Source organism: Xyrauchen texanus, chromosome 16 (genome assembly GCF_025860055.1).
Source record: "Xyrauchen texanus isolate HMW12.3.18 chromosome 16, RBS_HiC_50CHRs, whole genome shotgun sequence".
In the NCBI taxonomy this organism is placed as follows: domain Eukaryota; kingdom Metazoa; phylum Chordata; class Actinopteri; order Cypriniformes; family Catostomidae; genus Xyrauchen; species Xyrauchen texanus.
In genome coordinates this window covers 754501-772432 of record NC_068291.1, presented here as the reverse complement: position 1 = coordinate 772432, position 17932 = coordinate 754501, and the positions used below count along the sequence as shown (strand labels likewise).

The 17932-nt window shown below is 39.2% G+C and overlaps 1 protein-coding gene and 1 long non-coding RNA gene across 9 annotated transcripts in view; one reads left to right on the top strand and one right to left on the bottom strand.

Moving 5' to 3' along the window:
• Positions 1-17932, top strand: part of meis2a (Meis homeobox 2a) — a 113472-nt gene that overhangs the window by 93703 nt on the left and 1837 nt on the right. For all 4 annotated transcript variants that reach the window (XM_052145717.1, XM_052145716.1, XM_052145718.1 and 1 more), the window contains exon 13: positions 17335-17932. This exon is cut by the window's right edge. The gene's annotated coding sequence lies outside the window, so the exon portion shown is untranslated. The remainder of the gene's footprint in view (positions 1-17334) is intronic.
• LOC127657078 (uncharacterized) lies at positions 1253-10900 on the bottom strand. 5 transcript variants are annotated; one of them, XR_007972239.1, is made up of 3 exons: positions 9874-10900; positions 7552-7581; positions 1253-1432 (listed from the first exon to the last, which is right to left on the bottom strand). It is a non-coding gene; the product is annotated as an uncharacterized LOC127657078 (long non-coding RNA). The 5 variants fall into 5 exon arrangements; XR_007972240.1 differs by lacking the exon at positions 7552-7581 and adding an exon at positions 6848-6877; XR_007972241.1 differs by lacking the exon at positions 7552-7581 and adding an exon at positions 5395-5424.

Genomic DNA, 17932 nt, shown 5'->3' with positions numbered 1-17932 from the left:
ACACCTCAATTCAACTCAACACAACTGAACACACCTCAGTTCAACTGAACACACCTCAATTCAACTCAACATAACTGAACACACCTCATTTCAACTCAACACAACTGAACACACCTCAATTCAACTCAACACAACTGAACACACCTCAATTCAACTCAACACAACTGAACACAATTCAAGACAACAATACAATTCAACTCAACACAACTGAACACAATTCAAGACAACACAACTGAACACAATTCAAGACAACAATACAGTTCAACTCAACACAACACAACTGAACACAATTCAAGACAACACAACTGAACACAATTCAAGACAACAATACAATTCAACTCAACACAACTGAACACACCTCAATTCAACTCAACAGAACTGAACACAATTCAAGACAACAATACAATTCAACTCAACACAACTGAACACACCTCAATTCAACTCAACAGAACTTAACACACCTCAATTCAAGTCAACACAACTGAACACACCTCAATTCAACATGGCTCAACACAACTGAACACAATTCAAGACAACAATACAATTCAACTCAACAGAACTGAACACACCTCAATTCAACTCAACACAACTGAACACACCTCAATTCAGCTCAACACAACTGAACACACCTCAATTCAACATGGCTCAACACAACTGAACACAATTCAAGACAACAATACAATTCAACTCAACAGAACTGAACACACCTCAATTCAACTCAACACAACTGAACACACCTCAATTCAACTGAACACACCTCAATTCAACTCAACACAACTGAACACACCTCAAATCAACTCAACAGAACTGAACACACCTCAATTCAAGTCAACACAACTGAACACGCCTCAATTCAAGTCAACACAACTAAACACACCTCAATTCAACTCAACACAACTGAACACACCTCAATTCAACTCAACACAACTGAACACACCTCAATTCAACATGGCTCAACACAACTGAACACACCTCAATTCAACTCAACACAACTGAACACACCTCAATTCAACTCAACACAACTGAACACACCTCAATTCAACATGGCTCAACACAACTGAACACACCTCAATTCAACTCAACACAACTGAACACACCTCAATTCAACTCAACAGAACTGAACACACCTCAATTCAACTCAACACAACTGAACACACCTCAATTCAACTCAACACAACTGAACACACCTCAATTCAACTCAACACAACTGAACACACCTCAATTCAACTCAACAGAACTGAACACACCTCAATTCAACTCAACACAACTGAACACACCTCAATTCAACATGGCTCAACACAACTGAACACACCTCAATTCAACTCAACACAACTGAACACACCTCAATTCAACTCAACACAACTGAACACACCTCAATTCAACTCAACACAACTAAACACACCTCAATTCAACTCAACACAACTGAACACACCTCAATTCAACATGGCTCAACACAACTGAACACACCTCAATTCAACTCAACACAACTGAACACACCTCAATTCAACTCAATAGAACTGAACACACCTCAATTCAACTCAACAGAACTGAACACAATTCAACACCTCAATTCAACATGGCTCAACACAACTGAACACACCTCAATTCAACTCAACACAACTGAACACACTCAGTTCAACTGAACACACCTCAATTCAACTCAACAAACTGAACACAACTAAACACACCTCAATTCAACTCAACATAACTGAACACACCTCATTTCAACTCAACACAACTGAACACACCTCAATTCAACTCAACACAACTGAACACAATTCAAGACAACAATACAATTCAACTCAACACAACTGAACACAATTCAAGACAACACAACTGAACACAATTCAAGACAACAATACAGTTCAACTCAACACAACACAACTGAACACAATTCAAGACAACACAACTGAACACAATTCAAGACAACAATACAATTCAACTCAACACAACTGAACACACCTCAATTCAACTCAACAGAACTGAACACAATTCAAGACAACAATACAATTCAACTCAACACAACTGAACACACCTCAATTCAACTCAACAGAACTTAACACACCTCAATTCAACTCAACACAACTGAACACACCTCAATTCAACATGGCTCAACACAACTGAACACAATTCAAGACAACAATACAATTCAACTCAACAGAACTGAACACACCTCAATTCAACTCAACACAACTGAACACACCTCAATTCAGCTCAACACAACTGAACACACCTCAATTCAACATGGCTCAACACAACTGAACACAATTCAAGACAACAATACAATTCAACTCAACAGAACTGAACACACCTCAATTCAACTCAACACAACTGAACACACCTCAATTCAACTCAACACAACTGAACACACCTCAATTCAACTCAACACAACTGAACACACCTCAATTCAACTCAACACAACTGAACACACCTCAATTCAACTCAACACAACTGAACACACCTCAATTCAACTCAACACAACTGAACACACCTCAATTCAACTCAACACAACTGAACACACCTCAATTCAACTCAACACAACTGAACACACCTCAATTCAACATAGCTCAACACAACTGAACACACCTCAATTCAACTCAACACAACTGAACACACCTCAATTCAACTCAACACAACTGAACACACCTCAATTCAACTCAACACAACTGAACACACCTCAATTCAACTCAACACAACTGAACACACCTCAATTCAACTCAACACAACTGAACACAATTCAAGACAACAACTACAATTCAACTCAACACAACTGAACACACCTCAATTCAACTCAACACAACTGAACACACCTCAATTCAACTCAACACAACTGAACACACCTCAATTCAACTCAACACAACTGAACACACCTCAATTCAACTCAACACAACTGAACACACCTCAATTCAACTCAACACAACTGAACACACCTCAATTCAACTCAACACAACTGAACACACCTCAATTCAACTCAACACAACTGAACACACCTCAATTCAACTCAACACAACTGAACACACCTCAATTCAACTCAACAGAACTGAACACAATTCAAGACAACAATACAATTCAACTCAACAGAACTGAACACACCTCAATTCAACTCAACACAACTGAACACACCTCAATTCAACTCAACACAACTGAACACACCTCAATTCAACATGGCTCAACACAACTGAACACACCTCAATTCAACTCAACACAACTGAACACACCTCAATTCAACTCAACACAACTGAACACACCTCAATTCAACTCAACACAACTGAACACACCTCAATTCAACTCAACACAACTGAACACACCTCAATTCAACTCAACACAACTGAACACACCTCAATTCAACTCAACACAACTGAACACACCTCAATTCAACTCAACACAACTGAACACACCTCAATTCAACTCAACACAACTGAACACACCTCAATTCAACTCAACACAACTGAACACACCTCAATTCAACTCAACACAACTGAACACACCTCAATTCAACTCAACACAACTGAACACACCTCAATTCAACTCAACACAACTGAACACACCTCAATTCAAGCTCAACACAACTGAACACACCTCAATTCAACTCAACACAACTGAACACACCTCAATTCAACTCAACACAACTGAACACACCTCAATTCAACTCAACACAACTGAACACACCTCAATTCAACTCAACACAACTGAACACACCTCAATTCAACATGGCTCAACACAACTGAACACACCTCAATTCAACTCAACACAACTGAACACACCTCAATTCAACTCAACACAACTGAACACACCTCAATTCAACTCAACACAACTGAACACACCTCAATTCAACATGGCTCAACACAACTGAACACACCTCAATTCAACTCAACAGAACTGAACACACCTCAATTCAACTCAACACAACTGAACACACCTCAATTCAACTCAACACAACTGAACACACCTCAATTCAACTCAACACAACTGAACACACCTCAATTCAACATGGCTCAACACAACTGAACACACCTCAATTCAACTCAACACAACTGAACACACCTCAATTCAACTCAACAAAACTGAACACACCTCAATTCAACTCAACAGAACTGAACACAATTCAACACACCTCAATTCAACGTGGCTCAACACAACTGAACACACCTCAATTCAACTCAACACAACTGAACACACCTCAGTTCAACTGAACACACCTCAATTCAACTCAACAAAACTGAACACAACTAAACACACCTCAATTCAACTCAACATAACTGAACACACCTCATTTCAACTCAACACAACTGAACACACCTCAATTCAACTCAACACAACTGAACACAATTCAAGACAACAATACAATTCAACTCAACACAACTGAACACAATTCAAGACAACACAACTGAACACAATTCAAGACAACAATACAGTTCAACTCAACACAACACAACTGAACACAATTCAAGACAACACAACTGAACACAATTCAAGACAACAATACAATTCAACTCAACACAACTGAACACACCTCAATTCAACTCAACAGAACTGAACACAATTCAAGACAACAATACAATTCAACTCAACACAACTGAACACACCTCAATTCAACTCAACAGAACTTAACACACCTCAATTCAACTCAACACAACTGAACACACCTCAATTCAACATGGCTCAACACAACTGAACACAATTCAAGACAACAATACAATTCAACTCAACAGAACTGAACATACCTCAATTCAACTCAACACAACTGAACACACCTCAATTCAGCTCAACACAACTGAACACACCTCAATTCAACATGGCTCAACACAACTGAACACAATTCAAGACAACAATACAATTCAACTCAACAGAACTGAACACACCTCAATTCAACTCAACACAACTGAACACACCTCAATTCAACTGAACACACCTCAATTCAACTCAACACAACTGAACACACCTCAATTCAACTCAACAGAACTGAACACACCTCAATTCAAGTCAACACAACTGAACACACCTCAATTCAACTCAACACAACTGAACACACCTCAATTCAACTCAACACAACTGAACACACCTCAATTCACAGCTCAACACAACTGAACACACCTCAATTCAACTCAACACAACTGAACACACCTCAATTCAACTCAACACAACTGAACACACCTCAATTCAACTCAACACAACTGAACACACCTCAATTCAACTCAACACAACTGAACACACCTCAATTCAACTCAACACAACTGAACACACCTCAATTCAACTCAACACAACTGAACACACCTCAATTCAACTCAACACAACTGAACACACCTCAATTCAACTCAACACAACTGAACACACCTCAATTCAACTCAACAGAACTGAACACACCTCAATTCAACTCAACACAACTGAACACACCTCAATTCAACTCAACAGAACTGAACACACCTCAATTCAACTCAACACAACTGAACACACCTCAATTCAACTCAACACAACTGAACACACCTCAATTCAACTCAACACAACTGAACACACCTCAATTCAACTCAACACAACTGAACACACCTCAATTCAACTCAACACAACTGAACACACCTCAATTCAACTCAACACAACTGAACACACCTCAATTCAACTCAACACAACTGAACACACCTCAATTCAACAGCTCAACACAACTGAACACACCTCAATTCAACTCAACACAACTGAACACACCTCAATTCAACTCAACACAACTGAACACACCTCAATTCAACTCAACACAACTGAACACACCTCAATTCAACATGGCTCAACACAACTGAACACACCTCAATTCAACTCAACACAACTGAACACACCTCAATTCAACTCAACACAACTGAACACACCTCAATTCAACTCAACACAACTGAACACACCTCAATTCAACTCAACACAACTGAACACACCTCAATTCAACTCAACACAACTGAACACACCTCAATTCAACTCAACACAACTGAACACACCTCAATTCAACTCAACACAACTGAACACACCTCAATTCAACTCAACACAACTGAACACACCTCAATTCAACTCAACACAACTGAACACACCTCAATTCAACATGCTCAACACAACTGAACACAATTCAAGACAACAATCAATTCAACTCAACACAACTGAACACACCTCAATTCAAGCTCAACACAACTGAACACACCTCAATTCAACTCAACACAACTGAACACACCTCAATTCAACTCAACACAACTGAACACACCTCAATTCAACTCAACACAACTGAACACACCTCAATTCAACTCAACACAACTGAACACACCTCAATTCAACTCAACACAACTGAACACACCTCAATTCAACTCAACACAACTGAACACACCTCAATTCAACTCAACACAACTGAACACACCTCAATTCAACATGACTCAACACAACTGAACACACCTCAATTCAACTCAACACAACTGAACACACCTCAATTCAACTCAACACAACTGAACACACCTCAATTCAACTCAACACAACTGAACACTTAGACACACTCAATTCAACTCAACACAACTGAACACACCTCAATTCAACTCCAACACAACTGAACACACCTCAATTCAACTCAACACAACTGAACACACCTCAATTCAACTCAACACAACTGAACACACCTCAATTCAACTCAACAGCAACTGAACACACCTCAATTCAACATGGCTCAACACAACTGAACACACCTCAATTCAACTACAACTAACACACTCAATTCAACTCAACACAACTAAACACACCTCAATTCAACTCAACACAACTGAACACATCTCAATTCAACTCAACACAACTGAACACACCTCAATTCAACATGGCTCAACACAACTGAACACACCTCAATTCAACTCAACAGAACTGAACACACCTCAATTCAACTCAACACAACTGAACACACCTCAATTCAACTCAACACACCTCAATTCAACTCAACACAACTGAACACACCTCAATTCAACTCAACACAACTGAACACACCTCAATTCAACTCAACACAACTGAACACACCTCAATTCAACTCAACACAACTGAACACACCTCAATTCAACTCAACACAACTGAACACACCTCAATTCAACTCAATAGAACTGAACACACCTCAATTCAACTCAACACAACTGAACACAATTCAACACACCTCAATTCAACATGGCTCAACACAACTGAACACACCTCAATTCAACTCAACACAACTGAACACACCTCAGTTCAACTGAACACACCTCAATTCAACTCAACAAAACTGAACACAACTAAACACACCTCAATTCAACTCAACACAACTGAACACACCTCATTTCAACATGGCTCAACACAACTGAACACACCTCAATTCAACTCAACACAACTGAACACAATTCAAGACAACAATACAATTCAACTCAACACAACTGAACACAATTCAAGACAACACAACTGAACACAATTCAAGACAACAATACAGTTCAACTCAACACAACACAACTGAACACAATTCAAGACAACACAACTGAACACAATTCAAGACAACAATACAATTCAACTCAACACAACTGAACACACCTCAATTCAACTCAACAGAACTGAACACACCTCAATTCAACTCAACACAACTGAACACACCTCAATTCAACTCAACAGAACTTAACACACCTCAATTCAACTCAACACAACTGAACACACCTCAATTCAACATGGCTCAACACAACTGAACACAATTCAAGACAACAATACAATTCAACTCAACAGAACTGAACACACCTCAATTCAACTCAACACAACTGAACACACCTCAATTCAGCTCAACACAACTGAACACACCTCAATTCAACATGGCTCAACACAACTGAACACAATTCAAGACAACAATACAATTCAACTCAACAGAACTGAACACACCTCAATTCAACTCAACACAACTGAACACACCTCAATTCAAGCTGAACACACCTCAATTCAACTCAACACAACTGAACACACCTCAATTCAACTCAACACAACTGAACACACCTCAATTCAAGTCAACACAACTGAACACACCTCAATTCAAGCTCAACACAACTGAACACACCTCAATTCAACTCAACACAACTGAACACACCTCAATTCAACTCAACACAACTCGAACACACCTCAATTCAATGCTCAACACAACTGAACACACCTCAATTCAACTCAACACAACTGAACACACCTCAATTCAACTCAACACAACTGAACACACCTCAATTCAACTCAACACAACTGAACACACCTCAATTCAACTCAACACAACTGAACACACCTCAATTCAACTCAACACAACTGAACACACCTCAATTCAACTCAACACAACTGAACACACCTCAATTCAACTCAACACAACTGAACACACCTCAATTCAACTCAACACAACTGAACACACCTCAATTCAACATGGCTCAACACAACTGAACACACCTCAATTCAACTCAACACAACTGAACACACCTCAATTCAACTCAACACAACTGAACACACCTCAATTCAACTCAACACAACTGAACACACCTCAATTCAACTCAACACAACTGAACACACCTCAATTCAACTCAACACAACTGAACACACCTCAATTCAACTCAACACAACTGAACACACCTCAATTCAACTCAACACAACTGAACACACCTCAATTCAACTCAACACAACTGAACACACCTCAATTCAACTCAACACAACTGAACACACCTCAATTCAAGCTCAACACAACTGAACACACCTCAATTCAACTCAACACAACTGAACACACCTCAATTCAACTCAACACAACTGAACACACCTCAATTCAACTCAACACAACTGAACACACCTCAATTCAACTCAACACAACTGAACACACCTCAATTCAACTCAACACAACTGAACACACCTCAATTCAACTCAACACAACTGAACACACCTCAATTCAACTCAACACAACTGAACACACCTCAATTCAACTCAACACAACTGAACACACCTCAATTCAACTCAACACAACTGAACACACCTCAATTCAACTCAACACAACTGAACACAATTCAAGACAACAATACAATTCAACTCAACACAACTGAACACAATTCAAGACAACACAACTGAACACAATTCAAGACAACAATACAGTTCAACTCAACACAACACAACTGAACACAATTCAAGACAACACAACTGAACACAATTCAAGACAACAATACAATTCAACTCAACACAACTGAACACACCTCAATTCAACTCAACAGAACTGAACACAATTCAAGACAACAATACAATTCAACTCAACACAACTGAACACACCTCAATTCAACTCAACAGAACTGAACACACCTCAATTCAAGCTCAACACAACTGAACACACCTCAATTCAACATGGCTCAACACAACTGAACACAATTCAAGACAACAATACAATTCAACTCAACAGAACTGAACACACCTCAATTCAACTCAACACAACTGAACACACCTCAATTCAACTCAACACAACTGAACACACCTCAATTCAACTCAACACAACTGACACATTCAACTCAACACAACTGAACACACCTCAATTCAACTCAACAGAACTGAACACACCTCAATTCAAGCTCAACACAACTGAACACACCTCAATTCAACTCAACACAACTGAACACACCTCAATTCAACTCAACACAACTGAACACACCTCAATTCAACTCAACACAACTGAACACACCTCAATTCAACATGGCTCAACACAACTGAACACACCTCAATTCAACTCAACACAACTGAACACACCTCAATTCAACTCAACACAACTAAACACACCTCAATTCAACTCAACACAACTGAACACACCTCAATTCAACTCAACAGAACTGAACACACCTCAATTCAACTCAACACAACTGAACACACCTCAATTCAACTCAACAGAACTGAACACACCTCAATTCAACTCAACACAACTGAACACACCTCAATTCAACTCAACAGAACTGAACACACCTCAATTCAACATGGCTCAACACAACTGAACACACCTCAATTCAACTCAACAGAACTGAACACACCTCAATTCAACTCAACACAACTGAACACACCTCAATTCAACTCAACAGAACTGAACACACCTCAATTCAACATGGCTCAACACAACTGAACACACCTCAATTCAACTCAACAGAACTGAACACACCTCAATTCAACTCAACACAACTGAACACACCTCAATTCAACTCAACACAACTGAACACACCTCAATTCAACTCAACACAACTAAACACACCTCAATTCAACTCAACACAACTGAACACACCTCAATTCAACATGGCTCAACACAACTGAACACACCTCAATTCAACTCAACACAACTGAACACACCTCAATTCAACTCAATAGAACTGAACACACCTCAATTCAACTCAACAGAACTGAACACAATTCAACACACCTCAATTCAACATGGCTCAACACAACTGAACACACCTCAATTCAACTCAACACAACTGAACACACCTCAGTTCAACTGAACACACCTCAATTCAACTCAACAAAACTGAACACAACTAAACACACCTCAATTCAACTCAACATAACTGAACACACCTCATTTCAACTCAACACAACTGAACACACCTCAATTCAACTCAACACAACTGAACACAATTCAAGACAACAATACAATTCAACTCAACACAACTGAACACAATTCAAGACAACACAACTGAACACAATTCAAGACAACAATACAGTTCAACTCAACACAACACAACTGAACACAATTCAAGACAACACAACTGAACACAATTCAAGACAACAATACAATTCAACTCAACACAACTGAACACACCTCAATTCAACTCAACAGAACTGAACACAATTCAAGACAACAATACAATTCAACTCAACACAACTGAACACACCTCAATTCAACTCAACAGAACTTAACACACCTCAATTCAACTCAACACAACTGAACACACCTCAATTCAACATGGCTCAACACAACTGAACACAATTCAAGACAACAATACAATTCAACTCAACAGAACTGAACACACCTCAATTCAACTCAACACAACTGAACACACCTCAATTCAGCTCAACACAACTGAACACACCTCAATTCAACATGGCTCAACACAACTGAACACAATTCAAGACAACAATACAATTCAACTCAACAGAACTGAACACACCTCAATTCAACTCAACACAACTGAACACACCTCAATTCAACTCAACACAACTGAACACACCTCAATTCAACTCAACACAACTGAACACACCTCAATTCAACTCAACACAACTGAACACACCTCAATTCAACTCAACACAACTGAACACACCTCAATTCAACTCAACACAACTGAACACACCTCAATTCAACTCAACACAACTGAACACACCTCAATTCAACTCAACACAACTGAACACACCTCAATTCAACTGGCTCAACACAACTGAACACACCTCAATTCAACTCAACACAACTGAACACACCTCAATTCAACTCAACACAACTGAACACACCTCAATTCAACTCAACACAACTGAACACACCTCAATTCAACTCAACACAACTGAACACACCTCAATTCAACTCAACACAACTGAACACACCTCAATTCAACTCAACACAACTGAACACACCTCAATTCAACTCAACACAACTGAACACACCTCAATTCAACTCAACACAACTGAACACACCTCAATTCAACTCAACACAACTGAACACACCTCAATTCAACTCAACACAACTGAACACACCTCAATTCAACTCAACACAACTGAACACACCTCAATTCAACTCAACACAACTGAACACACCTCATTTCAACTCAACACAACTGAACACACCTCAATTCAACTCAACACAACTGAACACACCTCAATTCAACTCAACACAACTGAACACAATTCAAGACAACAATACAATTCAACTCAACACAACTGAACACAATTCAAGACAACACAACTGAACACAATTCAAGACAACAATACAGTTCAACTCAACACAACACAACTGAACACAATTCAAGACAACACAACTGAAAACAATTCAAGACAACAATACAATTCAACTCAACACAACTGAACACACCTCAATTCAACTCAACACAACTGAACACACCTCAATTCAACTCAACACAACTGAACACACCTCAATTCAACTCAACAGAACTGAACACAATTCAAGACAACAATACAATTCAACTCAACACAACTGAACACACCTCAATTCAACTCAACAGAACTTAACACACCTCAATTCAAGTCAACACAACTGAACACACCTCAATTCAACATGGCTCAACACAACTGAACACAATTCAAGACAACAATACAATTCAACTCAACAGAACTGAACACACCTCAATTCAACTCAACACAACTGAACACACCTCAATTCAGCTCAACACAACTGAACACACCTCAATTCAACATGGCTCAACACAACTGAACACAATTCAAGACAACAATACAATTCAACTCAACAGAACTGAACACACCTCAATTCAACTCAACACAACTGAACACACCTCAATTCAACTCACAACTGAACACACCTCAATTCAACTCAACACAACTGAACACACCTCAATTCAACTCAACAGAACTGAACACACCTCAATTCAAGCTCAACACAACTGAACACACCTCAATTCAACTCAACACAACTAAACACACCTCAATTCAACTCAACACAACTGAACACACCTCAATTCAACTCAACACAACTGAACACACCTCAATTCAACATGGCTCAAAACAACTGAACACACCTCAATTCAACTCAACACAACTGAACACACCTCAATTCAACTCAACACAACTGAACACACCTCAATTCAACTCAACACAACTAAACACACCTCAATTCAACTCAACACAACTGAACACACCTCAATTCAACTCAACACAACTGAACACACCTCAATTCAACTCAACACAACTGAACACACCTCAATTCAACTCAACACAACTGAACACACCTCAATTCAACTCAACACAACTGAACACACCTCAATTCAACTCAACACAACTGAACACACCTCAATTCAACTCAACACAACTGAACACACCTCAATTCAACTCAACACAACTGAACACACCTCAATTCAACTGCTCAACACAACTGAACACACCTCAATTCAACTCAACACAACTGAACACACCTCAATTCAACTCAACACAACTGAACACACCTCAATTCAACTCAACACAACTGAACACACCTCAATTCAACTCAACACAACTGAACACACCTCAATTCAACTCAACACAACTGAACACACCTCAATTCAACTCAACACAACTGAACACACCTCAATTCAACTCAACACAACTGAACACACCTCAATTCAACTCAACACAACTGAACACACCTCAATTCAACTCAACACAACTGAACACACCTCAATTCAACTCAACACAACTGAACACACCTCAATTCAACTCAACACAACTGAACACACCTCAATTCAACTCAACACAACTGAACACACCTCAATTCAACTCAACACAACTGAACACACCTCAATTCAACTCAACACAACTGAACACACCTCAATTCAACTCAACACAACTGAACACACCTCAATTCAACTCAACACAACTGAACACACCTCAATTCAACTCAACACAACTGAACACACCTCAATTCAACTCAACACAACTGAACACACCTCAATTCAACTCAACACAACTGAACACACCTCAATTCAACTCAACACAACTGAACACACCTCAATTCAACTCAACACAACTGAACACACCTCAATTCAACTCAACACAACTGAACACACCTCAATTCAACTCAACACAACTGAACACACCTCAATTCAACTCAACAGAACTCAACACAACTGAACACACCTCAATTCAACTCAACACAACTGAACACACCTCAATTCAACTCAACACAACTGAACACACCTCATTTCAACATGGCTCAAAACAACTGAACACACCTCAATTCAACTCAACACAACTGAACACAATTCAAGACAACAATACAATTCAACTCAACAGAACTGAACACACCTCAATTCAACTCAACACAACTGAACACAATTCAAGACAACAATACAATTCAACTCAACACAACTGAACACAATTCAACACACCTCAATTCAACTCAACACAACTGAACACACCTCAATTCAACTCAACACAACTGAACACACCTCAATTCAACTCAACACAACTGAACACACCTCAATTCAACTCAACACAACTGAACACACCTCAATTCAACTCAACACAACTGAACACACCTCAATTCAACTCAACACAACTGAACACACCTCAATTCAACTCAACACAACTGAACACACCTCAATTCAACTCAACACAACTGAACACACCTCAATTCAACATGGCTCAACACAACTGAACACAATTCAAGACAACAATACAATTCAACTCAACAGAACTGAACACACCTCAATTCAACTCAACACAACTGAACACACCTCAATTCAACTCAACACAACTGAACACACCTCAATTCAACTCAACACAACTGAACACACCTCAATTCAACTCAACACAACTGAACACACCTCAATTCAACTCAACACAACTGAACACACCTCAATTCAACTCAACACAACTAAACACACCTCAATTCAACACAACTGAACACACCTCAATTCAACTCAACACAACTGAACACACCTCAATTCAACTCAACACAACTGAACACACCTCAATTCAACATGGCTCAACACAACTGAACACACCTCAATTCAACTCAACACAACTGAACACACCTCAATTCAACTCAACACAACTGAACACACCTCAATTCAAGCTCAACACAACTGAACACACCTCAATTCAACTCAACACAACTGAACACACCTCAATTCAACTCAACACAACTGAACACACCTCAATTCAACTCAACACAACTGAACACACCTCAATTCAACTCCAACACAACTGAACACACCTCAATTCAACAGCTCAACACAACTGAACACACCTCAATTCAACTCAACACAACTAAACACACCTCAATTCAACTCAACACAACTGAACACACCTCAATTCAACTCAACACAACTGAACACACCTCAATTCAACATGGCTCAACACAACTGAACACACCTCAATTCAACTCAACACAACTGAACACACCTCAATTCAACTCAACACAACTGAACACACCTCAATTCAACTCAACACAACTGAACACACCTCAATTCAACTCAACACAACTGAACACACCTCAATTCAACATGGCTCAACACAACTGAACACACCTCAATTCAACTCAACACAACTGAACACACCTCAATTCAACTCAACACAACTGAACACACCTCAATTCAACTCAACACAACTGAACACACCTCAATTCAACTCAACACAACTGAACACACCTCAATTCAACTCAACACAACTGAACACACCTCAATTCAACTCAACACAACTGAACACACCTCAATTCAACTCAACACAACTGAACACACCTCAATTCAACTCAACACAACTGAACACACCTCAATTCAACTCAACACAACTGAACACACCTCAATTCAACTCAACACAACTGAACACACCTCAATTCAACTCAACACAACTGAACACACCTCAATTCAACTCAACACAACTGAACACACCTCAATTCAACATGGCTCAACACAACTGAACACAATTCAAGACAACAATGCAATTCAACTCAACACAACTGAACACACCTCAATTCAACGACTCAACACAACTGAACACACCTCAATTCAACTCAACACAACTGAACACACCTCAATTCAACTCAACACAACTGAACACACCTCAATTCAACTCAACACAACTGAACACACCTCAATTCAACTCAACACAACTGAACACACCTCAATTCAACTCAACACAACTGAACACACCTCAATTCAACTCAACACAACTGAACACACCTCAATTCAACTCCAACACAACTGAACACACCTCAATTCAACTCAACACAACTGAACACACCTCAATTCAACTCAACACAACTGAACACACCTCAATTCAACTCAACACAACTGAACACACCTCAATTCAACTCAACACAACTGAACACACCTCAATTCAACTCAACACAACTGAACACACCTCAATTCAACTCAACACAACTGAACACACCTCAATTCAACTCAACACAACTGAACACACCTCAATTCAACTCAACACAACTAAACACACCTCAATTCAACTCAACACAACTGAACACACCTCAATTCAACTCAACACAACTGAACACACCTCAATTCAACTCAACACAACTGAACACACCTCAATTCAACTCAACACAACTGAACACAATTCAACACACCTCAATTCAACATGGCTCAACACAACTGAACACACCTCAATTCAACTCAACACAACTGAACACACCTCAATTCAACTCAACACAACTGAACACACCTCAATTCAACTCAACACAACTGAACACAATTCAAGACAACAATACAATTCAACTCAACACAACTGAACACACCTCAATTCAACTCAACACAACTGAACACAATTCAAGACAACACAACTGAACACAATTCAAGACAACACAACTCAATACAGCAGTGCTCAACACAATCTATTTTACAGAATCTGTTTATATCTGTTTTTAAACTGCATTTTTCAATATGATTGCCGGTTCTAAAAACAGATTCTTTCCTTGTATCTGAAATGCAGCTATTGCGCTGTTTTCTGACAGTGATGTGTGTTGTTAAGCAGCCCCTGAATAATGTATCGAGTTCTTAAAGGAATTTAAATCAAATCAGTTCACAGCGGCACAGCTCTTTCCGTCAATAATTTCATCTGGGATTTCACTGTTCTGATCACTCAATTGTTTAGTATTATGGGCTTGTTTCTGCAGCTGTCACGTCACTTCTGCATACCACACATACTGAATGCACTGACGTGTCTACCAAATGCATCCAAGGAAAATGTACATGTGTAGTTGATAAAAATATTTTGGGAAGTAGTTGTGTCCTGTAGTGTGACATGCTATACTCCATATAAAACTATTTTAAACTGCATTTTCATAGTTCTTGTGGAATTATTATGCATGCTGCTTTTATAGGATCATATTAATTGAGAAACTACATGGAATATTTGCACTGTTTAACAAATGAATTTCTCGCACAGCAGCACAGTGTAATTGACAGACTGAAATGAATCTTCATATATAGTGAATTTATGTGTCTCTTCCAGCTCCTCACGTTCACGAGTCGTGTATATGTTTGACTTTACGGAGCAACAAAACAAAATGTGTCGCATTTTAAACATCTTTAGCTGCAGACATGCGGCCTGAATATAGATGAATTTGCTGTGTTTGTGTTTGTCTCACTGTGCTGACTGTGTTTCTCTGCATCTCAGGTGTGCCGGGGTGTTTGAAACAAAGTGTGGTCCCACCACCACCTCTCCACCGACAGTCCATTGTCTCTCGCATTTCCCACCCAGATCTCAACATCACACTCCAACCTGTGCGGCCATGCTAATGCACGGACAACCCCCCTCCTCGCGCAGAACTGACCCCGCTGACCCCAGTGCTGCTGGACATGCTCAATGACGCAAGGGAACCAACCAATAACATCAAGGATGACACTGACAATAAGCCCAAGACAGATTTTTTTAAAAGAAAACCAGTGCAGCATCCGACAGCTGAATCAGATGCTTCATATGGAGTTCCAGACGAGTTGTGATCATTTGTAATCTTGTGAATTTGTTACTTTCAATGCTGGAGGACCAAGAGCTGAGGAGAACACTTTAAGTCTTGGGTTTTTGTTCAAATCACCAGAAGATGTTTCAGCTTCTTACACATACACACAAACATAAAAAAAAACACACAAAAGAGACTCCAAGAGTTGAAACTACTGTAGTATAAAAGCATAGAAACTAAATTAAAACTTGTACATTTTTATCACTCACTTTATGTTTTCTGCTAGTCCTAGAGTAAAACCTTGTTTGTCACATT